At 46.8% G+C, this 27444-nt stretch overlaps 4 long non-coding RNA genes across 4 annotated transcripts; 3 read left to right on the forward strand and 1 right to left on the reverse strand.

Moving 5' to 3' along the window:
* Positions 1-1537: 1537 nt before the first annotated feature.
* On the forward strand, positions 1538-4375 carry LOC135387064 (uncharacterized). The gene is made up of 3 exons (XR_010420821.1): positions 1538-1598; positions 1661-1792; positions 4223-4375. It is a non-coding gene; the product is annotated as an uncharacterized LOC135387064 (long non-coding RNA).
* Positions 4376-5828: 1453 nt separating this feature from the next.
* Positions 5829-6628, forward strand: LOC135387065 (uncharacterized). Its single transcript, XR_010420822.1, has 3 exons — positions 5829-5932; positions 6002-6049; positions 6547-6628. It is a non-coding gene; the product is annotated as an uncharacterized LOC135387065 (long non-coding RNA).
* A 10833-nt stretch (positions 6629-17461) lies between these two features.
* Positions 17462-21240, forward strand: LOC135387066 (uncharacterized). Its single transcript, XR_010420823.1, has 4 exons — positions 17462-17775; positions 18795-18848; positions 19938-20065; positions 21075-21240. It is a non-coding gene; the product is annotated as an uncharacterized LOC135387066 (long non-coding RNA).
* A 4931-nt stretch (positions 21241-26171) lies between these two features.
* LOC135387067 (uncharacterized) lies at positions 26172-26928 on the reverse strand. Its single transcript, XR_010420824.1, has 2 exons — positions 26822-26928; positions 26172-26347 (listed from the first exon to the last, which is right to left on the reverse strand). It is a non-coding gene; the product is annotated as an uncharacterized LOC135387067 (long non-coding RNA).
* Between the last annotated feature and the right edge of the window lie 516 nt (positions 26929-27444).

Consider the following 27444-nt stretch of genomic DNA (forward strand, 5'->3'; position numbering starts at 1 on the left):
TTCTATTCTGTCTGTTTATAAAACCCAGTAAGCTACAGAACTGTCGGAGAATGTCAAGAAAAGTGAGTGCTGAATGTGTGGTGTGCTACCACTAGTGTCGTATTTCTGTCTTGGCGCTTACCTGTAACATACAGACAGGCAGTGATTTTGTCTGCTTGCTGCCTTGTTCTGAAAGTATATGCTACACGAGATGTGTGCTCTGTTTTTACCCTGAAAACAAACGTTTGTATGATATACTTATATTTCTAAGAGCTCAGTTAGACCCTATGCAGGCATGTGTTATAGGTCTCTTAAAACTTCTTGCCAACAACATTTTTTATAGCACAACCGCATTATTGACTTCAGGTATTTCAGGCATTACGGTTTTCATCCTTGTGCCTGTTCAAAATCAGGAGAGCCCGTTCCAGCATGTGTACAGGACCACTGCTGCCTTGCTTTTTCTTTTTTTTTTTGCATTCAAGTATCAAAGACTGAGAAAAGCTTGTAACACAGCACCCAGCATGAAATATGCACACATTACCCACATTGTGTATAAGTCCACAGGTTTAACAATTGTGAAAATCCAATCAGTCAGCGCCCATCTGGCTAGAACTGGTGGTTCTCAACACTGGTGGTCGCTGTCATCTTGTTTCCTCGACGCCATATTTCTACAACAAATAGGAGGATCAGTATTTTGTTGAGCAAAAGTAGGAATGTAAAACTTTGAACCCATTGTTGCCTCCTCTCGGTTGAAAACACGAATGCGTATTATTTGATCTTCATAACGAACCCTGAGACTGGGAAGCACTACTTCGCACCTCCTACCGTTGGGGCCGTTCGTGTGTGTGTGACACGCCAGTGACATTAAACATAATGAGTAGACAAAAAAAAAATTCATTATAGTCATGCCAGCTGTCCTCGAGAGCTCCAATCAAAACATTGCACATGAAGCACACACATACACGCCAACCAGTTTCGAGTGAGCCTGCCAAAATGCCTGCTTTTGCACAGCAACTTCCGACGAGCCAGTATTGCCAGTATATCCGCACAGTGGGCACTCCGCTTGCTGGATCAGCAAATGCAGGAGCAGTGCCGTCGATCAGCTATTTTAGCGCACAACGGAGCCTACGAATAAGCGGAAGGCGCCATGTCCTGACTGGTATCACCGGCGTCTCCGAAGCGTAATATCACTATATTCATTGGCATACTAACAGACCGACAGCCTAGAAATGCGTTTGGTTAGTGCGATTACTAAAATTGTGACATTACAGACAAACAACCTGCCATTTTGGAATTTCATGCACTATTTGTTACCTCCGTTCATGTGACCAAGTGCGTTCTTCATCCCTCCATCCATTGTTTTTGCTACTAAAACCTCGTCCAGTAATGCAAGCTTAATTGTTTGCCGAGTACTTATCTTCCTAGGGGGAAACGAAACGCGAAACTATATTTACAAGCGTTCTTAATGGTTCTAACCACTCGTTCGGACGCGATCATAGGGTGGTAGCATCGCTATCAATAGGGTCGTCCATCATCATTATCTATTTTGAAGTTTCGTGTCGGTTGGTGTCGGTGCACGTTGGCGTACAACCTGGGCTGCGTGACATTCTGCGTCAGTGGTAAGTTTGCACTGTTTGCCAGTCTTTGTGAATATCTAGAGCCAATTTTTTCATGTTCCTAGTATAGCGCTGGAGCCAAAACGAGGGAAACGAACTCCCAGGACAGCAACAATTCGCAGACAGCATAATCCGAAACTATACGCACGGGACGCCGCGCACATGCAAAAGCGCGGGGAAAAGGCAGAGTTGTCAAGGTAAGAATTCTGAACCCGTACTGCATGCAATCGCTTGTCAGCTTCGCTGGTGAGAAAAACTGAGAGCAGCTGCGGGGGGACTAACGTTCGTCGCGTTGCTCTTGTGAAAAGCTCATGTTATTCGCGCGTTCAGTGGTCTTTCGAGGACTCGTCCGAGGCTGGTGGTTTTTCGGAGGTGCTCATGTAGTGCAGCGTTTAGAGGAATGCCAAAAACAAGAACGCCGTCGTGGGCCGTCCGTGCAGGCGCTAGAGTTTCACGTGCGTCGATAGAGCTTCTGCAAGATGTTAACGACAGTGTGATCGTCGACACCCCAGTACAACCCTTGGACACAACAGAGATCACCGTTGGTGACAGCACCACTGTACCGTCGAATTCAACACAAAACGAAGCTGCACGGGATAACTGGGTACCCTTAGCGTCCGATGATGGGCCATACGATGATGACACGCTATCATTGAGAGATGAGAATGTTGTCCCAATTGTCAGTGGCAGTCGCTCTCCAAATTCAACGTGCAGTAGCAACTGTGAAATTGAGACTGCAGAGGACATGATATCAGAATTACGGTGTTGGGTTTTGGAGGAAAACATTACGCAGAAGGCTGCTACATCTTTGTTAAAACGACTCGTCAAGCACAAATGTTTTGCCAGCTTGCCGCACGATTGCAGGTCGTTATTGAAAACCCCAAGAAACACAAAGGTAGTCGCGGATATTTGTGTAGTCTCCCCTGGAAAATACTGCCACTTCGGACTACAGGGTGGATTGTTACGAACAATCGAAGGACTAAGGGAGGTTCCATCTCAGGTGCAGCTTTATTTTAATATTGATGGCCTCCCCATTTCAAAAAGTAGTAAGATGCAACTCTGGCCAATTCAGTGCAAGTTGGCAAACTATGACCACCAGCCCTTCATTGTGGGTGTTTACGAGGGGGACAAGAAACCCCATTCTTCGAATGAGTTCCTGTCACGATTTGTGAGTGAGCTGAAGGGCGCTGTGATGGAAGGTGTCACAGTTAAAGATAAACTGGTGAACATCACCATTAAAGGTTTCATTTGTGATGCCCCAGCACGGACATTCGTGCTGATGACAAAAGGGCACAGCGGCTACCACTCTTGTCCAAAGTGCACTGTCGAGGGAAGCCATATCGGTAAAGTTTGCTTTCCTGACACAGTTGGTGCATTGCGCACAGACCAATCATTTCGTGAGCAGTACGATATAGACTACCACCATGGGGAGTCAACCTTAACAGAACTGCCCATAGATTGTGTGAGGAATGTCCCTCTCGATTATATGCATTTAGTCTGCTTGGGAGTGGTCAAAAAGCTAATGCAGCACTGGATGGGAGCCAAGTCTAATGTGGCACTGGGACCTGCAGGTCGTAATGCTTTGTCAGAAGAGCATGAATCATTGAAGCACTACATGCCACGGGAGTTTGCCAGGAGGCCCAGAGGTCTGGATGAGCTCGACCGCTGGAAAGCGGTTGAGTTTAGGATGTTCCTCTTGTACAGTGGACCAGTTGTACTGAAATCCGTAGCACACAGAGAAGTGTACAATCACTTTATTGCATTGCACTGTGCAGTGTCGTTGCTTGCACACAAAACCCTGTATGCACTTCACAATGACTATGCCAAAGCCCTACTGGAATCAGTGGTAAAAGGTGTTGCCAGATTGTATGGAGAAGGGGAAGTTTCACACAATGTTCATTGTCTCCTGCATCTCGCTGACGATTCTTTGTTCCATGGACCGCTAGACACATTTAGTGCGTTTTCATTTGAAAACAATATGAGAAACATTAAAAAGGTGCTTCGTAAGCATGAAGACCCTCTGCTTCAGCTGTGGAATCGGACTGAAGAAGGACAACTCCTGAACACTGGTTCTGATGAGTGTGCAGTACGAGGTTTTGAGTTTCGCAGCCCCCATAGTTCCGGCCCAATGCTGCCCCAGTGCTGCTCACCACAGCATCATGTCGTGAGAACACCGACGTTCACCTTGGCTGTAAACAAAGCAGACGGGTGTTGTATCATAGGGACTGATGTCATTGATGTCTGCAACATTGCCGTTCTGAAGTCAACCGGGGAGCCTTGCGTTATTGGATGCAAATACAATCGCAAAGAAGATCTTTACAGTGTACCATATGAGTCCACTCGTTTAGGTATTTGTGCAGTTTCGGACCTGTCCACAGTTATGCAAGCATGGCCCTTGAAGCATGTGAATAAGGCTGTGCGGCTGCCATACCGTGGAAAAGCTGCCGTGCTTCCAATAATTCACTTAAACTGACATCAAAACTTTCATAATCTGCAATGACAGGGAGGCAACCTGCCAGTTTGAGCTGTTTGTTATTGTGTGTTAGAGTGACACTGAAACTTGCATAGTCTGCAATAACAGGGAGGCAATCAGCCAGTTAGAACTGATTATGTTATTGTGTGCTTAGATGTCGTTTGCAATAGTGGAATTCATCGAAGCTGTGGAAGTTGAAGTGGTTCCTTCGACGTGGATAGAAGGAGATTTGTGTGCCTGGCCGAGTGGAAAGCGTGACAAAATTACAAGACTGGTGAAGAGCTCTGCGACAGCACAGCGAGACTGGAAGCAGCACACTGTCAAAAGTGATGGGTGTCTTTTGTAAGTACTGAGACCGTTGTGAAGCCCTACTGTACTGTGGGTGTAACAATGAGATGCATATTATAAACAAACCTGCTTCCACTAAGGAACCTTCTGAAATTACTACCCAGAGCTACTCACAAGTGGTGGAAATACCCTCTACTTTTAAGCTGAACTAAGTGTGAATACTTGAATATAATTCCAGTAATGCATTGACATTGTAAAAAACATGAAAGAGTGCATTCGGGCAACTCTGGTTAGGTTTCTTTCTTGTCTCAACGTTGGAGGTTTGTTATTTCACTGCATGAGCGTCAGCAAAAGCAAAACGCAAGGCTGGCTACCTGATACGGCAGTAGGAAACGGAAACAAAGATCAAGGCTGATAACGTTAACAGCAATAAAATTTGAAGATTGTAATGAGGGGCTGTAATGAACTTTGTAATGTTGTGTGCAGGGGTACGTACTGTCCTTTTATTTACATCATGTCAGCAGTATACTGTAGAACCGATAAAATGCTCTCTGGAATGCCAAGAACACATAGAACCATCTTCAGAAGAAACCGATGCCGGTACCAAAATTTGCCCGAAAACGGGAACTAAAATTCAAGACAAGGGATTATGTACACAAGACAAGACATAAAGCTTAACAGATATTTTGTCAGTTCAATCCCTTGTCGTGTGTTCCTCCTTTTACATATCCCAAGCACTCAGTGTTTCATGGCTTGTAAATATAGCCACTTCTTCATACTAGCTTCCGCGGTACCTTTACTACCCATGAGAACCAGCTGTATATACTTCAGTTGCCATGCTTGTATTTTCATGTTGTATGTATTGTCTTTCTTCGGCAAAACACAGTCTCATGTCGTGGGCTACCATCTTGCATTTATTTTAGCATCCTACGAGGCTGCTCGAAAACGGCTCGAGAGATCACAGTTTACGTCCGACCTCGGCTCCACAGATGAAGTACCACAGAGGCGTCGTGTACAAAGACCCCGACGCTACTTATCTGGATCTGATTCTGAAGACTCATCACGTGACAGCTCCAGTAAGAGGTCTAGGATGTCGGCAGCATCTTCCTCTGATCGCTACCCAACAGCACCACAAGGCTTCCCTTCACCTACAGTGTCAGGTGTGCACTGTAATGTGTTATTTATAGCTATAATTTAGTTTATTTTTCATTTTAGCCAAATGTTCGTGCATTTGAGCGGAGCACTAGACAAAAAGAAACCTCTTCTGCTTAGATGGCTAAGCCGTCTGCAGTGTTTGTAAATGAACAAATAAATAAATAAATGAACATCGATGTCATTTCAGATGCCCTCCTAGACACAGAAGGCATGACGCCAGTGCACAATCAGCAGCACAGCCCAGAGCATATTCAAGGGCAAAACCAACTGCTGAGCCAGAGACACAACGAACATTCAGGTCAGGCACAGAGCCAACATCTGGGCCGGGCTAGGAGTCCACAGCTGGAAAGGGCACAAAGCCAACTGCAGAATCACACACGGAACCGAGTATTTAGTGCTGCGGGAGGTTCCAGCACAACAGGTGTGCAAAAATTTAGTTGTGGAATATGTACGCAATAACCAATGCACCAATACCTCAAATCTCATTCAGCACAAGCGGAAGCAACATCTGCCAAGAAGGGTGGCATTCCTCAAAATGGTACCTATTTCCAGATTTTTCTAATGATTAGCTTTTGTGTTCAATTTATTTTATGTTCCAATTTTTTACTGCATGCAGTAAGGTAGCCAACTGGTGCCGTCCTTCCTTGGTGCGGAATATATAGGCAGCGGTCAAGAAAGGAAACCTTTGACTTCCGTACGAAAGGGGATCTTTCTCATAAAATGGTGAAAGAAAGCTGCAGATATTGCAGCTGCATTACACAAATGGCCAGTGGTCCACCTAGTCAATATAGCTTCGTTGTAAGACCGGAATTTTACGTGCATGCTAAGTGGTGCGATTCATGCGTTTTTCATGCACTTGGTCAGCGTTGTCAAAGAGTGAGCAACGGTAGGAGGCAGTCTTTCCAAGAGTGGCAAGGAGGCAGAACCAGGCTTCTCTGCTTTGAATGCAGTACGAGTACCTCCCCTTGCAAACAAACATAGCTTTTGGGCTTCCATGTCTTGGTTCACTTTTCTTATGCATTGTTCTACTCCCAGAGTTTCAAAAGCAAGTCCTGCGGCAGCTCCATATAATCAGACTGATGATCGAACAGCAGCAAGATGTCCTCAACAACTTGCCAGCCGTACAGAAAGAGTGTGTAGCACCATGTGCACTTTTGCAAGAACCAATTGACAATCTGGAAGATTTCAAACATTTTGATGAAACTGTAGAAGAAGTTAAGGGCCAACTGGTGAGAGTATTTTCGTACTCTGAGTGCTCATTCATTTAATGCTTAGATATTAGTTTTCTCTCATGTAGTGTCACACAATTCTCTGTTAAGAGGACATACCACCCCCTGTTTTCTATGTGAACTTTGCATAGGTTTTGTGGCTGAACTACGAGACAGATCGTATTGCGGAAACCTTCATTGGAAAGGTGACGTCAAGATCTCTTAACTCTGGGAACTGAAATATCGCTCTAGCGTTGTAATTTTTTTTACGGACCCCTGAAGGTGGGAACCCCTCTGTTTTCTATGTGAACTTTGCATAGGTTTTGTGGCTGAACTACGAGACAGATCGGAATGCGGAAACTTTCATCGGAAAGGTGACGTCAAGACATCTTAACTCTGGGAACTGAAATATCGCTCTAGCGTTGTAATTTTTTTTTAAAAAAGAAAAAGAAATGAATTTTGTCGCTACAGCTTCAAAAAATCCAAATAAATAAATGAAAGCAAATAAAAACAATCCGCTTCTGAGGTTAACCGGGGACATGTTTCAGGATTCAAATGACGCGTTTTTTGTGTGTTTTTAGCATTCTGTTTTTCCGAAAAAGAATTAAAAGTGAGTACAGGCATGCATCCAAGGCGTTTACCACTGATTCCGGAAGGTGGCGCCGTCCGCTCGCAGCGCCCGAACGTAGTCCGCTCGTAACCATCCGCGTATTGCGCAGCAGCTGATCGGCGTCCGTGGTTTCGGCGGTTCGTCCTGAAGTGACCAATTCGTGGCTAAGTTACGCGTTTTTTTCACTTTCTTGTCCTGTTCATTTGCTCTCTGTCCTTGTGTGTTTTCTGCGTGTTCATAGTATTTACCCATTATGGCTCGAAGTCACGTCTACGGACAACGGAAACGTAAGAAGAAGGACTTTGCGAATTTACGTGGTAGAGGCAGGCATGTGACGGAGCCTGCGGATTTGAGAGATTTTGGTAATGCAGGATGCTCCAGCCGTGCTGTTCCCAGTGATCGTTGCACTTCGACGACTCCACATCGCGCAGATACCCTTGTAGGCTCAACCTTTGGTGGTAGTGTTGTTCCTCAAACTGTAACTGATGCCGGTCGGAATGCTTGTTTCGCTTCGAGCACAAGCGAAATTCGTCCTTCAAATTCGTCATTTGCTGATTCAGCTGAGGTAGATAATGTAGTCCCCTGCAGTTCAGGTTGTGACGAGCTTGCCGGTTCCAGAGCAAGTCCCGTTCCAATCACTGCCGCTGTTACACCCAGTCGATCTTCATCTTTCGATACTGGCAATGTTCACCAGACACAGAGTCAGCGCACAAGCAGTGTGAATGGTCGGCGTATAGTGGAGATTGATCACTTCTTCTCGTCTTTGCAAAGTTTGTCGGTACATAGTCCGTTTGGTTGCGGCCTGGCTGACATGGAAATTGTATCAGAACATCGGCGAGGTCTGTGTAGCTCTTTCAGTTTGAAGTGCAGGATGTGTCTGAGGAAAGATGTAGTCACAACAGAGGCACCAGTTGATCAACTTGTTCAACAACGCATGGACGTCAATTCCTCAGCAGTGAACGGTATCGTGTCTATAGGTTCTGGTTTCTCAGGCCTTCGCGAGCTCCTAGGTGCTCTGGACATACCCGGCATGGCTGGTAGCACGTACAGTAAGTATCAGGATATTGTTGCTAAAGGAATCGACGAAACAGCTTGGGAAGAAATAAGAAAAGCAGGCATTGAGGAAGCTCGGTTAGCTAGGGAGGCTGGGGACGTCGATGCTGACGGTTTTCCTATAATTACGGTCGTTGCCGATGGTGCTTGGTGCAAACGTTCATACAAGAACAAGTACGACGCTCTTTCTGGCTTGGTAAGTAAAAATTTTTATCTACACTTAATAAAGGTGCCCGAAAAAGGAGGATTTATCTTGCACACCGCTTGGCAGACGGGATATACAGGAAGTCTGTGCCCACCATTTGTGGAAAGAACACTATGAGCATTTATTTGGAGGAAAAAGTTGACCCCTCTGGTGCTATTAGTGGCACTGCTGTCTTTTGGTAAACACACTTTCTAGAGTGGTATACATCCTGTGGCATTAATTCGTATGATACGCGTACAAATGCATAATTCCTCGAAACATTGTCATTGGGGGTAGAGTTTTGTGGAATACAATCCTGACATTTTTTCGTTTTTGCAGGCTGTAATTGTTGGGTACCGCACAAAGAAAGTACTGTTCCTAGGCGTCCCGAACAAATTTTGTACACTGTGCGCAAGTTCCAAGGCAGGGTCGAGCCCAAAAAAGCATCTGTGCTTCAAGAACTGGGACAGCAGCTCTACCAGTATGGAGAAGGATATCGTCGTTGAAGGCTTCAGGCGCAGCATTGAGTTGCACGGGGTAAAGTACTTGCAGTTGATCGCTGACGGTGATTCGAGCACATACAAGTCAATTCTTGAAGCTGCACCGTACCAGCATCAGGTAGTTCAGAAGGTAGAATGTCGCAACCACCTTCTTCGAAACTATGTAAGTCGTCTTCGAGATGTTGCTTTGGCAAAGAGAACAACCCCCATTCCCCCATCGTTGAAGAAGCTACTTCTGGATAATGCTGTTCGACTAAGAGTTGGAGTTGCTAGGGCTATTCACTATCGCAAAGAGCAGGCCGAGTTCAGCAAACAAGATCAGATTCGGAACCTGGTGGCTGATATCCGTAATGGGCCACTCCATGTGTTCGGCGACCACGCAAAATGTGCGGGTTACTTTTGCAGTGGTCCAAAAGAAGGGGAAGTCAATCACGTCCCAGAGCTCAGGAAATGCGGACTTTTCAATGAAATCCTTGTAGCGATGAGTCGTTTGGCAAACAATGGTAGCAGCTTGATCCTTGACGTTAACAATAATGCTGCAGAACATTTCAATTCTCTCGTTGCAAAGTTTTCTGGCGGTAAAAGAATAAACTTTTCCCAGAGGGGATCATTCGGAATGCGGGCTTCAGGAGCTGTCGTGTCTTTCAACTCTAAGCAGTACCATCGTGCTCTACATAAGGCAGTGTACAACACCAGCCCTGGGAAGTATGCAAAAATTATGCTGAAGCGTAAAGCAGCTGTTCGTGCTGCTTGCATAAGGCATCGGAGTTCTGGGGCTGCTCGCTGTAAGCGTTCACTTGAAGGTGCGCCTTGCAAGCGTGCTTCCAGCGACAACCACTATGGTTCCATAGTGGATGCTCCAGACATGAACCACGATGACTATGTTGAAGCTGCTGCGGCGTACAAGGATTCCCTTGTGCTCTCCCAACCAGATGCAGAGCAGCTCGAGGCTGATACTCGAGGTCAAGAAGGGAGAACTTTGTGGATGCAGGAGAGGCGAAAGCGACTCACCGCTTCTAATTTTGGCAAGGTATGCAAGATGCGAGATGCAACGAGCAGTGCAAGTACTGTTCGTTCCTTGCTCTATGGTCATTTTGACACTGAGGCTCTCCGATATGGTCGCGACACTGAGCCCATTGCAATTGCTAAGCTGCAGGATGAGTTAGGGGTGACTGTTTCACCATGCGGCCTTGTTGTTGATCAGGAGTTTGCATACCTTGCTGCAACACCTGATGGGCTTGTCGGTGATGACACTGTCGTGGAAGTGAAGTGCCCTTATTCGGCTCGGCCCCTTACCCCTGTGGAGGGAGTGCGGGCAAAAAAAATCACCTTTTGCACTATTGATAACTCTGGTAATATTTCGTTGAAGGAAAACCATGACTACCACTATCAGGTGCAGGGACAGCTCCACATCACTCGACGTCAGTTTTGTCTTTTTGTGGTATATTCTGGCGAGGAAATTTTTGTCCAGAAGATCGAGAGAAATGATGGCTTCTGGAGCAAAATGATTGGCCACCTTCAACTGTTCTACTCGCATAGCCTTCTACCGGAGTTGGTTGACCCTCGTCAGTCCCGTGGGCTGCAGCTCAGAGATAACAAGAAGAGTGACCATCAGGTTGCCTCGCTCTGTGATGCCGCCAAAACAACTTCCAATCAGGGCGATTCATCCAGAAAGAGACGGAAGACTGGTAAAGATAACTCACCTGCCGCTGTTCTGTAATTATGGCTAGACTGTGGATTTACGTGTCATTTAGTTTGTGCGGCTCCACCTTTGCCAAGTGTTTTAATGCATATTCATCCATTTTGCTTCATAATTTACTGAATGTTTTTCCATATACATGTCTTCGACTTTGGCTCAGGCTGCATATCTTCACGTTTGTGTTTCATATTTAAGTTACCTTTTTCCATTTTTACTGTGCATATCTGTGCATATTTTTCAATTTTCCTAAATATTTATATTAATATATTTCTATGTATAAATCCACAGACTAGTCGTGCGATGCTTGTCATATTTTAAACATGGCGTAAGAGTGTGAAATCTGAATCCAGCCATCAGCACGTGAGGATCTAAGTATGAGAATGGTGCACAATCTCCCAACCGTAGAACCGTCTTCCCCGGCATTGTTGAAACACGTCCACACGTTGATGCTATATGTGTGAGGCCATCATGGTATTCTACCTTGGCTTGAGTGTATGAAGATATAGCAAAGCTGTCCCCAAACCGTCGTTCTTCCCAGGCATGGTTGAAACACGTCCACACGTTGATGCTACATGTGTGAGGCCATCATGGTATTCTGCCTTGGCTTGAGTTTATGAAGATATAGCAAAGCTGTCCCCAAACCGTCGTTCTTCCCAGGCATGGTTGAAACACGTCCACACGTTGATGCTATATGTGTGAGGCCATCACGGTATTCTACCTTTGCTTGAGTGTATGAAAATTGTGGAAAGAAACATGAATGGTATTCCTAGCACTTTTGAAGCTCCACCAGCCTGTTCAGATGTCGACATCCTGAGTATGAATCCATTTTGATATTTTGACAAGGTCGGTAAGTATCATTGTGCAGAGCTGTCTCCCAACTGTCGCCAGTTCCCCGCATTGTTGAGCACGAGCAACATCCCAACATGTCGCTCTGCGTTACGTCCTCTTGCCATCTTGCCTTTACTTGGGTGTCATTTCAACATATGAAAATTGTATTTTCAGATTCAGGTATCCAGTACTACTGCAAATATGATGGCCAGACGCCCAAAGGTCAAACTTCCTAAGTGTTACTGTCTTTACCTGTCATTTGAAAATTTCCTACTCTCTCCCTGATTATGAAGCACCTGCCCTTGCCAGTGTTGTACCTGGTTCAGCATTATGTGGCCAATGATGAATGGTGCCCTGTTGGACATTTTTTTTCCATAAACACACACTCTGAGGCTTTAGCTGCCAACTGACAAGCATGGCAAAAGCAACTATCAGTTGCTACTTCATTGCTCAAAAAGGAAACTCGTTGCTGAGTAACACGTTCCAAGTTTTTACTATTCCCATATTATGAACCTGGCTCTGTCCACCAGGATGCTATATGTTGATGCCGTATGTGCGAGACCTTCATGTCAAAGTGCGCCTACATGCAGCGGACTGTATGGTACTTCATTATGTGTGTATGCCACATCGCCAATGATGAAATGTGCTGTTGGATACTGTATCCACGAATGAACATTCTGAGGCTACAAGCATGAGCTGATACGCATAAGTAATGCAGAAAACGTGACGATGTATACATGCTGCGTTCTTCAATAAAATATCTCCAATCTACCAATAGTGAACACGTGCTACTGATTTCTTTTTAATCTTTCGGGTGCTGGCTGTCTAGGATTTTCTGCTTGCAGTAATCTGTGAACCAGTGGTTACTAACAATGGCTATTGGTCACCTTGACCAGATTTCATCTGAAGAAAAACTTGAGACCGGGGGAACACTGCAAACACATCTGTACGGACCACAATACGAATTTGAGGAGAAATACATTTTTTCTCTTGAAAAGCTTGCTATGAAGCATAATATATTTTATTAACCAAAATATATTGCACGAGTTGCACCCGTAGGAAAATACCCAGCCATCTCATTCAGGCTACAGTGGGCATCAGTGACTCGCACTCATAGTGGCAAGCAATGCAGTAGTCTTTCAATTTCAAATTTCACACGCATTATCATGCACCACCTCGCTGTGTTTAGAGTTTCTGCTCCAGGAAATATCACGGGGAGGGGGGCATATGTGCCCTGGACCAACTTCTAAGGAAACTACTGGTCTCAGGGTGCCTAGGGTAACGAGCAGACAGCCCAGCCGGAAGCTGGCAGACGGCATGAAGCCATTACAAAATTTCCATCGGAATGATGATAGTTGTTTACAAAATTTTATCGGGCAGGTCTTGTGTATGATGTGGGCCATTTGTACACTAATCATGGGACAAAGTATGCGATGGCAGGAGGAACAGGTTAGAAAAAGCTTTGACTACGTTGCTGCTGCTGACAGAAGTGAGCATAGGATTGGGGATCAGATGACGTGGTTGTTATAATACAGCAGGTAACAGTGGTAACATCGTTCTGTGTCGTCATGACATGGCGGCTAAAATGGTGAGCGTTCACCACGGTGAGCGCACAGGCCTGCATGCACTCGTGGGGTGTCCCTTAGCACGACACTCTTCACACGACTCCATTGGCTTGAGTACGATGCCACGACGCGGACCCGGTGCTTTCAGCCATGGTCCGTAGCGTTTCACGAGGGCTGTGCGGAGGATGCCTGCTAGGCACGATAACCCCCGTCCCGTCGAAATGTGATAGCCATCCCGTGAAAGCATCCCCTCTTTCACCTCCTTGTTCCTGGTAAAGACCTTGTGCTGGAAAAGATATTTGAACATATATACGGAATGTTTTTGCAAACAGCACTTCACAAAGACAGCAATACAAATAAACCGGAATTCCTGGTAGGCATGTGCCAGTACTTCGTACGCATTTTATTTTCGGAAAAATTGCGCGATAAAAAGCAACTGGAAACTAGCTTTGTGATACTTGAATTACAAACAGGTACCGCATCAAGACCATCAACTGTTTGTAATTCAAGCACCACAAAGGTAGCCCCAGTTACTTTTTGTCGCACTGTTTTTCCAAAATTAACGAGCATTATAAAATACCTGCCATGACCACCAGGAAGTTCCAGAGTTAGCGTTCGAGAAGCGACTACTCACGTCAATGCTCAACACCGTAGCGTCACCGGCACGGACAGCTGGAATCGTGCGCAGCATCGCGTTATATCCCTGAATTGTGCCAGAAAGTTCAGGCCGCCTTGTCTGTGGCATCAGCTTATACAGGAATATATGCTCCGCGTAGCCTTTCGCCACCTCAACGGTATCCTGTGAAAGAAGACCATTCATGGAAATGAATCTTCCCTGGCGTGTCAGAGGAAATGGGTTTTAGCAGCACAGAGATTGAAATCGTTGCAATCTGTACTTACTGAGACTTCCCGCAAAACAGCTGCGGCACTCTTCCCATCCTGGATATCGTTGCCACCGATATACATGACGATCCAGTCTACTGCTAGGTGCAGTCGATGGATTTTTTCTCTCAGACGGGCCGCTGTAGCTCCGGGATAGCTAAAAGTGACGATTTCCACGTCAGAGTCTACGAACAGCCTGTCGCGCGTCATAAACTTCAGCTGGCTACTGCCAACCAACGCGCCTTTCATCGTTTACGTTTCTCTGGGATCACAATGCGTTGTGCGGCGAACTGCAAAGTCAGTTGATCTCCGAAGAAGCTGCAAGGGAGAACCATGCGTGCGTCTGTGGCGTGCGCGAGACGCAGTTGGCGCCGTTGCGTAGTCCTCCTCTCCACAGCTGTCTGGTCGTCTGCTCGCTGAGGTCGACGCGACCACCAAGCCTTTGGCAGCCCGCTCGTGCAGACGCGGATGTTATGTGACGGGGCCCACACAACAAACCCATCGCATGCAAAAATATAAATAAAATCAAATGCGTTTGTGGTGTTTTGCACATTGGTTTAGGGCCTTATGGACCAGCAAAACCAAATATAGTGGGATGACCGTGAGGGTGGGGACGTTTGCCACAAGATTTCGCGGCACGCTACCCAAACCCGGATTTATTTGTCATGAGCATTCTGCATGTATTCCTAAGAATCCTTCGCTGTAGTGGGACGATCATATGTTTAAACACTAAAAACAACAAATTATTTATCGAGCGGTCAAAAGCTTCCTTTTATGAACTGTATATGCACCGCGGAAAGGATGGAAATTCGCCTGCGATCTCTGACGGTGAAAATGAAATCATAGTTCGATTGCCGCGGAAATAAACACTTTCTTTTATTTTTGAATCGGATAGTCCGCAATTGATGCAAACTACACTATGATAAACAGTCGCGTCCGAAATATCGAATATTCAGACAAACAATTCAACACGTCAGCCTGAACAGACTGGAAGACAGGTTGCTTTATCTTGGAATTATGAAATTTTTATCGTGGTTGAGGAAGGCCCGGCTAGCATTAAACCCCATAAAAAAGTAACAACAATACAGTGAAGGAAGTAACAAATCGATACCTGCCGTCTGCACGCACACTGTATCACGAAATTGGCCAAATCCGGCGGCCATTTACTCAAAATCGCCGCCAAAATTTTGGCACGATTTTCGGGTATGTTATGGAGCTATCCTTCCCGAGAACACAGAAAGAAAATTGGAATGGACAAATGGGACTGGCCATCGGGCCCGCTGCGAGCCTGGGGAACACTTAGAGCAGAGGTGGGTTTGGATAGGGCCTCAGTATAGAAATATTGGTGTATGGGCAGGGCACGGGCCTAAAAATCCGGCCCATGCAGTGCTCTACCCCTTCTCAAGAGGCAACTACAGTGCCAAAATGCGCATGACCTGTGCATACGTGCACTGTTTGGTTTGTTTGATAGCTGAAGAAACTCGGGACGGGGGACAAGACAGCCGTTTCTATAGAAAAGCGCTATCACGCATTTTGTTTTCCCAAATGTTCGCGTAAGCCAGACGGACACTTGGTAGTTCGACGAAATGGGCACTTGGACCGTATGACGTGCAACCCATTATTTGAGGGTGAAATCCATACCCGACCCCTAAATCCTCTGACAAGACCCGCCACCCGCGCTCTACCAGAAAATGAAATCCACACCCAACCGGACCCGACCAGCAGGGGCTGCGGCGCCTTTGTTTACTTATTATTTGGTATGATCTTTTCTCTTCGTTGTTGTTGCTGTAGCCGTTGCTTGTTCGTGGCCGACCCGCCAGCAGTGCTTGTGCCAAAAACGCTGCCCGCAACAGTCTCGCTACCCGCGCGGGTGTCAATAATATCACCCGCAACCGACCCGCTACCCGCGGGAAACTCCAAACCGGGATCCGCACCGCAGGATAGAGCGTGTCGTGCAGAACCCTGCCTCCACTACGCCTGAAAACTCCGCACTTCGGCTTTCCTCTTGATCAGCGTCTCACTCTGCTTCACGGAGAGAGCGGTGTCGTGTGTACGCGGTTGCTCCTCTCTGGCTTTGTTGAAGGACGCTCCTTCTGCTGTTCAAACGCGCCCACCACGCCTGTGGGCCCCCACGTGTGTGAGTGCATGTGTGTGGAATTTTGAGTAGCAAGCCGTAGCCATCTGGCTGACATCTCCTAACCCCTATGTAGAAGAAGAACCGAGACCCGACACAAACATTCAGCTGTCGAGTCTCATGAAGTCTGTTGACGTACATGCCGCACCATGTGTTGTCGAATCCGAACCTGGCACGGGCACGTGCGAAAAACGTAAAGCACGGCCCGACAAGGCCCGCGCAATGCTCTAAAGGGGAGTGCGAAACCCTATCGAAATTTGCTAGCAGTCCTGTGCGAGCGCACCGGCCTTGAGTTCTACTATGAAATAATGGGAGCGCTTTCACGACACCAATCGACAGCAACGAACGTCATGGTTCAACAGCGTAAGTGTCACTGGCAAGAAAAGCAGGGATGTTTTGCAACGGGATGTTGCAGTGTCATATGACCGTCGACAACCCCGCGTCCTTTCTGGATACTGCTGCCTCTGACAAAAATCGCTATTCAGCTCAACTGGAGTCCCCCGATACTCTCAGGGACACGTGATCCTGTGACACCACGAAAACTGAAAACTACGATTACTATATCACGAATAGACACCTCCACGGACAGTCTCTGCGTATCGGGTGAAAAGCTTTAGCCCGCTGCTACCGATCAGAGCAATCTTCATCCACGAGAAAGCGAGGTGGTAACGGCGGTACGCGACAGTCACACGGCATGTTCGAGAAATGCCAGTAAAACGTAAACAGCAAACGCGAGACAACGAAATCCACCGCGCAAAAGCAAATCGGGGAAAGGAGAAAATCTAAAAATAAAGGAAACACAACCCAGCTCATAGGTCTCCGCCTGTCACGTGGGCTTGTCGTGTCCTCCAATCAGAGACGCGATGGACTTCTTACAAAGTCGGAGGAGTGAGGGCCCTCCTCACTCCTCCGACTTGTGGCGCCATCTATCGCAGAAAAAAGTTCATTTTTGAGTTGAGACGTATGTGATATGTCCTCTTAATTTAAACCTGATCTTTCAGGAGTGAGATGTGCTGCCTTGTGCCTGTACTAGAACCATTGATCCCATGCAGGTTGATCAAAGCGGAGGTTTCCAAACCCTTGTCTCCGCAGTGTGAACAGCTTCGGTTCTTAATGATGTCACACCGCGTCTTTAATTGCCTGGGACAACTTTGATAAAAGTTTCAGAACCCAGGGTATCTACAACCTGGAAAACAGGGATTTGTCTGGGAATTTTGATGCAATTAGAAAAGTCAGGGGATTGTCTGGGCCATCCAAAAATTTTCCAGATTAAGACGTCTGACGAAAGTGTATGTGTCATTCTACCGGATAGCACGAAGGGTTTTGATGTGTGCAAATTTGTTTCCCAGAAGAAAAAAAAAAGAAACTCACAGAAACATGGCTCCGCACCCCTTACCCCTTAAAAAATGGGCATCGAAATAATGTTTGTACCCTTTTGCAGCTTTCGGAACTCAAAGGTCTTGGCGGGAAGAATGTGACCATCGCAACAAAGAAGATACTGACCTACATTATGACAGACAACGTTGCACAGCATTACAGTTGGGTTGGAAACAAGGGGAAGGAGAAGTTTTGCAATGTCAATGTGAGGCCACTTATAGTTGGTATGTACTTTTCCAGCTTGAGAGAGTTCTTGCAAAATTTCTGTGGTGGGTTAGGTAGCGATCATCCGAAATCTGAGATCTGATTGAGTGCAGCTTTAGGTTGCTGTCTCTCACCCATTTCTTACAAGCAGAACAGAGCTTCAATATGTGAAGAGGAACATGCATGATAGCAGCGTTTTTAACTCCTTCACAAGTTCCCCCACCCTCATATGATAAAGACCTCGTCACACTGGCAAACACAAGAACAGGGGATAAAAAACACGTCGGTGCAGATGGTTTGCTTTTGTTCTAGGTCACACCGCACATGGAAAACGAGAAACGCCGATAAACAGCAGTGCTGGTGAACATTGTTTCTCAAAACACTTCATATTCTGCTGGTGCTCTTCAACTTATCCACATCACACGAAAATGAAGAAAACATGCTAGGGTAACAATCCATCTTGGAGGTCATTCTGACGATACTGATGTGCCATGTGGCTGATGGTTCCATGGGCAACGGCAAGGGTCACACTTTAGCAACACCTGCGCTCTACTACACTGCTGTACGAGCAGAAAAAGTTGTACGGCACGATGATGAACATGTCCGTTGTTGAAACCCCATCTGGCGCAGCATGCTATGAGAACGTAAAGTCTGTGTTCAACATTCCAAACGTACAGGATTTCACAAGTAATATGAATTAACACGGTCTCTCCTGCAAACAACAGTTGACACTACCATGCATGTGCCACGTGATTCGCTGTGATTGTTGCCGCTAATACTTCCAGCAGCGGTGTCTTCCATTATGGAAATCGAGAGATGTCCAGAACATAGCTTTTTGTTTGGCGAACATGTTCTTTATGCATGTTTGCGTAATTTCATTTCCATTTCGATCACACTAACAAAACATTTGTTGCCATCCGATATCTTTGTTTGCTTATGCACTGCGGGATGATGTTTGCCGAAAGTATTCTGCTGGAAACTTTGTTCGATCTCGTCTTTTGATCATGCATTCTTGTTTCTTCATGTTGTGTTCGCCTAGTGTGAAGCGGGCTCAAGAGCCAACATGGTTGGAACATGATATGAACATCTTTCGGTAAGCTATGGTTTGGGTTCCGCTGTTTGGGATTAATCCGAAGGATTCCGCTTGGCAGATGTTTTCCCTGATAACCGGGTTATTGTTTTTGCCTCCTTTTGTGTCCTGGGTTTCTTATAACCTCGGATACCGGCCCCACCACAACGTGATAATGGTTCCTGTGACCAAATGTTTTCTTCGGCTGTCACGTCGACCAATTGAGGATTCGTCGCCTGGGTTTCCCTCCAGTCTGCTTCCCAACTTGCTTGCCCTTCATGTGACCTATAGTCAGTGACAACTCAAGTCCCACGCATTCGTGGAAGGCTCCTGCGATTGGCTACCAGCCTTCCCACGATTCCCCCGCTTTGAGATGTAGCTAAACTCGCGCATGCGGAGTGATTCTTGTGTGTGGGGCGGGGATGTGTTCATGACTTATGTTGTCACTGACTATAAGCACTAAAGTAAGCATCGAACGAGGTCATACGGGGTGGTCTGTTTGAAAGGTCAATGATAGTTGCAATGCTGACGACAAAATGGGACACAGGCTAAAGCTACCCTGCGACTATATCAAGGAATACCCTGATTTCAAGGCGCTCACATAGTCCTGTGATCGCGATGCAGAGATTGTCGTACGTAACTACTGCCACATAACAGTGAGCACTGTACACAGAAAAGTTGCATCTGCAATTGCGGAATACCTCAGTGTTCATCGCACGATATGTGTTGTTAAGCGTGTGCCTCCTTTGTGTTGAAGCAGTAAATGTGAGAACTGCGTTTTTGCTGCACAATAAACTCCAAAAACCCGGAACCCCAGCTATGTTTAAGCCCTGTTGTTTTCGCGTTGCCTATCAGTGTTTTTTTCTTTTTTTAGGTGGCAGTAAGCTGCTTCATAGGCTGTGTGGCATGCCTTGGTGTAGGCTCTTATAAAATCTGCCAGTGTTGTCGATTGCAGATTACATCCCGTGGAGCAGAGGATGTAAAGGTGCAATCCTGTGTGTGTTCTCCGCTTTCATACAAATGTGACACGCAGTGGAGCACAATTTCAGAGAAAATTTGTTTTTGTACAGAAAATTAGGTGTCACATGTTCTATTTGTTTGGACACTTTCCAGATGCAGCTAGGTCAAACAAGTCATTTGTTGCAACAGTTGACGAAACCGAGGCCGTTATAAAAAAGTGGCTGCAGCATGCTCGCGACCGTGTCAAGCTTCAAGAAGAAAGGGTTGCAAAAAAGGCTGTGGTATGTTTTTCTTTGTGAAAAGCTCATATCCTTTTTCACCTACAAACATAATGTCAACAAGGGGGAGCAGGGCTCCTAAGTAATGAATTTGATTCACATCAGAATATTTTTCTACAGAGCAGTGCTGCAATGCAGTCATTTGTTCATCTGTCCCGAGCACAACATTGTGAGTGCCTCATTGCACGTGGAGCGAGAATCGTGCACAATAACAACATTGGAACAGAATGGAAAATATAAAAACTTTATTTCAACAATGAGCATATGCTAATGAGCAAGGTATAGGCGAGTCGCTGAGGCTTAGATGAGTGATATATGAATCCATTGGTTGTCTCGTTATGTGAAACACACAGGTGGGAAGCATGCTCACGTGAAACAGCTCTATTAGCTTTCTGCGTTTTCTTTAAAACACCGCTGTTCGCTTCATAACTTCGCCAAGACAAATGTCTCCCACCATATTGTGCGATGACGACCTATTCGCTGGATACTTGTGTTTTGCTTATTGCCAGGTCCAGTAGGCAGTCGGGTAATGTAACTGTATTAAGCTGCCGTGGGTATGGGACAGGGCAGACACTGTTTCACAAAGGTGGTGTCGAACATTTAATACACTATGAAAGTAGGTCAGCCTTCTGCGCAGTCCCACAGCTTTTCCTTTTCCTTGCGTGCACGTAGAATGGTCTCATGGTGACCAGTCTGCAAATGCCACCTTATTGCTACGTTTACGTTCTTATCCCAACCTTTTCTTTCTCTCATGAGCAGCGATTGGCGCATTCCCTCTCCTACTACCGTGGCAGATGTACAGTGGGCCTGAGTTTCCGACGCGTTTCATTTACCCTTCCTGTTCCATTGTTTGCTACTTTCACTTAACTCTGTACTGCAACTATTTTGGCACTGGCGCGGACCTGTGACACTGCCTGATTGTGCTGTGTTCATTTCTGTTTTACTACCACTCAGAAGCCTGTTCACGAACGATTTCAGAACCTTATTCATTTTAATCTCTCTCTCTCTCCAGGTATCCGAGGCATAATGGCACAAAGGTCGCTCACTATATGGCCGGCACTGCACTTGCATATTCATAGTTCCTGAGATTGGGAACAGAGCTCAATTCTTCAAATACTCTTGTATAACCATATCATTGAACATAACATCTTCCATCAATAAAAATATTTGCATCTTGTACAAAAGTGTTACGATTTGTTTATTGTAAGTTGAAGGACTACAAAGTGCATCAGCTCCTTGTGATCCTTAATGCATCACACGCAAGTGAATGGCCTTTTGAGATTTCACACAATTGAAAAAAAAAATTAATAAGCGATGTATTGAATTCAAATAATTTCTGGCAAGCAAACAGGAAAATAATCGATAGGCTAGCTCGTTCATAATGACATTGAGGAGACCCGAAACAGGAAAAATTAACAGACAACAAATTTTCAGACACAGCAACGAAATTTAAGGTCACACCACGCTTATATACACAAAAATCTCCGGAGAGGAGGAATAGGCACAAGCATAGCCTTTACGGAGATTTTTGTGTATAAAAGCGTGGTGTGACCTTAAATTTCGTTGCAGTGTCTGAAAATTTGTTGTCTGTTAATTTTTCCCTTTGTCTAGGGTCTCCTCCTTGTCACAAAAATAAAACCTGAATAAAAGAAATTTCATGAAAGAAACATCCCCAGGATGTCCACAAAATATCTTAAGGGTTATTGTGTGGACATCCTACACAATATATATTCTGTAGGTATATCCAGATGATGTCCTGAAGATATTTCATGCTCATCGTCTGGACATATTGTGGAAATCCACCAGCAGTCAATAGGTATATCCATAAGTAACTTAGTGGATGTCAACTGGACCTTTTCTGATATCTTGTGGATATCTAATCTCCAACTGTGGATATCAGATGGATATACAGAGGATGTAACATGGTTGTCTGGGGTAGAACAGGCGACTGATGGGAGACTGCTGCTCGAGGTCAGTGCTCCCCTGCCGGGTTTCTCGACTAGCCGCAAGGCCGAGTGCACTTCTCCGCACGAGCTCCGAAACGATGGTGGTACCAACACCAAGGAACTGGGGAGTCTGCGGAGCGCGGAGAAGACAAGCGGCGGCGGGTGCGAGAAGTTCGTCCTCGGAAGCGGCGGCGGTGCGGGGAATGTTGACGGCGGATTGTACAGTCAGCAGAAAGAGCGTCGATGCGCTCGCGGAGGTGGGAAATATCGGCTGACAAGGAATCAAGGTGCGCGTGCACGGGGTCTTGGCGACAACGGTCAGAATCGCAGCGGGATTCCGAAGGGTCGGATGAAGGCTGCGAGAGTGACGCGACGCATGGGCCGACCACTTCCATGATTTTGTCAGCTTGCTGAGCAAGATCGTGAAGGGCAAGACTTGACGCTGCGGTCAGAATCATCCGGGCTTGCGGGGGAAGGCGTTGCAAAAACAGCTCCTGAGCAACTGGGCGTCGAATGTCGATGCACGATCGCCGAGCAAAGGGTGGTACGATCGAGGATGGCAGACTTCAGGTTGGTGAAATGGTTCTCTTGCGGTGGGGCTTGGAGCACGTCCGCAACTTCGATAGCAATTTCCGGTGGTAGCGCTGCAACAATGTGCCGGTACTTGGTGAGCTCTGAGGAAATGCCGGAGAGCTGAAATTGCGTCTCAGCTTGGATGAACCAGATGCTGGGGTTTTTGTGCCAGAAGGGGGGCAAACGGACAGCGACGTAGTTCATCGTGGTAGGGTGCTGGCCAGATGCGGTGCTGGCCCCTGAGTCACTAAGCATATTGAGGCCTACGGCGGCAGTTCGTTGTCCGGGTCACCAGTGTGGGAAAGCTTAAGTGAAGATTCCCAAAAAATGATAGCGGAGAAGGCTGTTTATTGTATGACCGTCAGAGCCAGACTGGCTAGCTTCATGGCGGCCAAAACCGTTGAAGAAGTTTTAAAGCTCGCGCCTTGCGATATGCTGCTGGTGGCGCATGAACTTCGTCTTCGGCTGGGTGGTGCTACAGTTCTACCGGCACCGTCCTAGCGTGAGGCCACGAACATCTGCCCGCTGGGACATTCCATCATCGGCGGTCAGGACTCCCATCTCTTCTACGACTTTCTGTTGCTGAGCTTTGCTTCCCATGACGGAAATTCAGCGCGGCGTTTCAAAAAGCAAAAAAAAGAAAAAGGAAGAAGAAATAGCAACAAGAGATTGGGCCACCCAGCCGAAAAGCTTTGAAAATGAGGTTGCATTCACTTCCAAACAGGGAACAGACACTGTATATCTGTGTTCTCGCGAGCTTCTACACATTCGAGAGCCTTGTTCGCCTGTGAGTCGAAATGAAGGGTGAGATGTCTAAATTTAATTCGATTACGTGCGCAAACTACGGAAAAAAGGGAAATTGTTCGGCGTATTAAGTCGGCGTAGAGCTAATGTCTCTGTTTCTTACTTATGTAGTCTGAGAAAGTCAGTTGGTTCATGGCAAGTCGAATTTCTACAGTGCTACATCGTCCCGCGTTTCCCCCTCTCTTCAAATACATGATCCGTACAGCATTCCATCACGGAGCTGATTCGGACATTCCGTGAAGCAGCCGCGACAGGACCTCCTGCGGATATACGGCTACGGACATCCCTCCATAAATGTCCGACGAGAGTCCCACGGAGGTCGGTTGTCGGATATGGACATTGGGATCTATTTCGGACGTCCATAGGAGATGTTGTTCTGTCTGGGGTAGTCGCACCATGACGCTGTCACTTTCTCCAGACGCCCATACTGTCGCTGTCTGTAGTAGTATCGGATGAACGACCAATGCTGCTGGTATGAGTCGCAGTCACCGTAGCTGTAGCGTGCTCTGGGCTCTGTGGTCCAGATGGGGACTGGGAGTTCGAGTCGCCGGAGGCAGATGACGGTTGTGGACACCTTGCGTCAGATCGCTTCCATAAGTCGCACAGTACAGTCAGATGGCGGCCTGAACAGCCCCGACATTTCAGTGCCGCTACAGAGCGATGAGCGATGACGAGCCATGTGCCCACGCTTGCCGTACTTGAAACAATATGCCTTGTTGACAGTCTCCTTCGCTTTTCATCTGCTGATAAGGAGGCGTGGCACTCCTGGGTTGTGTGACCAGACTGAGGGCGCTGGGGGCGGAGCATCCCGCATGCGCATGTGTCGCGGATCGCAGTGGCTTTGGAGGAAATTGTCTTCTGTCTCTCGCGCGGCGGTCTTTCCGAAACCTTCGCTCGGAGGGTACGTGGCAACGAGGCCGGTTTCACACAAGTTTTCATGGGCCGAGCACGGGTATATTTATGTGTATGGGGCTGTTCACACAACTGCTGCTCTCAATTTCATATGTTTCAATGGGATCCGTGTTGCGTCTGTGAAACGCACAGACGAGAAACTCTCTTGATGCCGCTATTGCACCGAAACTTTTCTCGTTTCACTGGCGCCTTTTCGTTTTCTGCAATATGCAGTCCAAGTTTGCGGACTTTGTTTTCGTCGGCCATCACGTCGTGCATGCGTCCAGCGTGTTACATAAACCCTGGGCACGTAACTCAAGTCTCTGCTCTGCGCATCACATTCTCATCATGATCGTCATTACAGATCTCATAACCCCCCTCTGAGCCATGGGGTAGTGGTCCAATATTGTAGTGGGGAATTTCCTCAGTCATCATCATCACGTATGTGTTGTTGTGGCTGTTTGCAGACTTGAAACTCTGGAGTTTTAATGATTCGGGAAATATTCTGATTTTTAGAGAGTGGAATGAAATGGTGACAGTATCAAGAGAGGGGGAATATACGCACACCGCTGCTTCAACAAAATGCAATAGCCTTGGTGGCCCTTTGAGAATCGTTCTTTCGAACACACGACCAGTAAGTGAACAATATTGGGATCCCCTAGGCTTGAGATGGCTGTAGATAAAAAAATCAATCGGTGTATAAAAAGCTAATTTTTTTATGCTTCGCTTTTTTTTTTCACCCTCCTTGCTCTCCTTTATGGAAGTGACGGTTTCCTCCTCGTAAGCGCGGAGCCGTCGAGAGCAAGCGGGCTGCGTATCGTTTGCTCCTACATTTGTCGATTCTTGTATTGTTTTTAGTGGCGGCGCGTGGTTCGGGATGTGGCGTGTATGGCTCAACTGCTCCGATCGTCTCGGCTGGTCATCGCTTCGCAGCTTGAGCAAAACTGAGCAAAACCGAGCAAAACCGAGCGACCAACCTGTGTCTGATTTCTCATTCTTCGCAATTTGGATGATAACATTGTGCACATTTACAGCATGCGGATTAGGCGATACAAATCTATCACGTAGCTATGCGTGGCGTATTACAGAGAAAGCACATTATTCTGTACCTGTCTGCTGCAGTCTCAGTTGAAATCACACCTATATGGCTTTTTGAGCAACGATAAAGGTAGGAAGGGACATAGTCGCTGGTCATGTCTCCTGTCTATGTTGGTATCCGGCTTTCTCTTCCACTGCCCACGCGTTGGAGATAGCGAATTTGGGGAACCAAACAACCACTACATTCTGGCTATGGCTGGAGACACAGTACATGCTGCACAGCGGCACACTATCGCTATGATTTCACGTGCCATGCGCCTCACCTCATTTTGAGTGTGCGTGCCTCTTTAAGAATAGTGGAACACAAAACAAATAAATAAAAAATAAAATGATGAAACGAAGCGGTTTTCTTGCTTGACACATACACGCACGCATACACGTAATAATGGAATGACGATGGAATGGAAAGTTCACGGAATGTGTGAACGTTTTCAAGTGCACTGGAAAATAAGTGAACACGAAGTAATCTTGTTCTTCCGTACTGTTTTTGCACTAATGAAAGGCATCAATTATTGATATGAGGAGGTTAAAGAGGTTGAAAGAAATAAGCCCACTTTGTATATGAGTAGTAGTTACTGGACACAGACTGTCCGCAACGCTACAAGGCTTCTGGACACGTTTAATTAGCAATTAGAGCTAATTGGGACCCCCCACATTAATCAGGACCCTCCAGGGAGTCATCACACTAATTGGGGAGCATCTAGGACGTGTCCAGACCACCCTGTGCGTTGCGGACAATCTGTGTCCATAAAAATAAAAAAATAGGTAGAAAATAAAATAAAAAGATGGAAATAGAGTGGAGAGAAACAATTTATTCGAAAATCAACGATGCCGCGGCGAAGAACCCGCTCCGCAACACCCGAGTGACCAGCGCCCGCCATGTTGCTTGTTGACGACTGGTAGTTGCAGAGATCGACGACAGGTGGCCACTTAGTTGCAAGGCATCACACCAGATGGCGCCACTATCATAGCTCTAGACGAGAAAGACAGACAACAAGATACTAGCGACAGGTAAAAATGGCAGCACTGCTGAACAAGTCTAGGCATGCGAGAGAAAAGGTCTAACCGCTACTGCTAAAACAGCACGGAGAAAACAGTACACATCGGGGAAAAAGGCTTACGGGGACGATCGCTTAGGCCTAACCACAACACTACGCAGCTAACACAAGGCGGGAACCACAGATCGCTAAACATGCGTCAACAGGCTTGCTCACCGCAAAACAAGACTAAACATACGAGGAAAAAGGCTTACGGGGGGGCGATCGCTTAGGCCTAACCTCAACACTACGCAGCTAACACAAGGCGGGAACCACACATCGCTAAACATGCGTCAACAGGCTTGGACACCGCAAAACAAGTCTAAACATGCGAGAAAAGGCTTAGCACGAGCGCGGTCACCGCTAAACACGGCAAACATACGAGAAAAGGAGCGCGTCAAATCACTCACCTTTTCCCCCGCGGCAACTTCCAGGCAGAAACTGAGCCAGCGCGGAGAACATACGTCTGCTCTCTACGAGAGCCAGCCAGAAAATGAGCGAGCGCGCGGAGCGCACGTCCGTCTTCCGCGACGCTCCGAGAGAAACTGAGTGAGGCGACGCGCGCGCGCCCTCTGCTCCACCCGTCCGCGCATGCGCGCGCGCGCGCTCCTAGCGCCCCCTGCGCCGGCCGCGGGTGTTTTCGGTTTCGGCTCTCTGCTGCGCGCGCGCGCGCGCTCCTAGCGGAGACGGGTGGCTTTTCAGTTTCGCTTTCATTCTCCGTTCTTTGCGCGCGCGCGTTTATCTGTATAAAGGCAGCGCGCACCGCGCTCGCGTCATCATTCTGACCGATACGTGGAAAACGCCATGTGTGGTTTATTCTCCTGCGTTTCTCGTCGTCGCAAGGAAAAGACAAAAAACGAAGAACTTCGCGAATTTATATGCGGCATCGTGGAGGAAGCCTTTCAAGTCCACCGTCTGGAATGGTTGCAAGCACGTCAAGAAATGTGTCAGGACAAGATGAAGACGCTCGACCGCATCTTAGCGACGGACAGACTGGCGAAAAAGAAGTCCAACTTTAGCCTGGACAATCTGT

Source organism: Ornithodoros turicata, chromosome 3 (assembly GCF_037126465.1).
Source record: "Ornithodoros turicata isolate Travis chromosome 3, ASM3712646v1, whole genome shotgun sequence".
In the NCBI taxonomy this organism is placed as follows: domain Eukaryota; kingdom Metazoa; phylum Arthropoda; class Arachnida; order Ixodida; family Argasidae; genus Ornithodoros; species Ornithodoros turicata.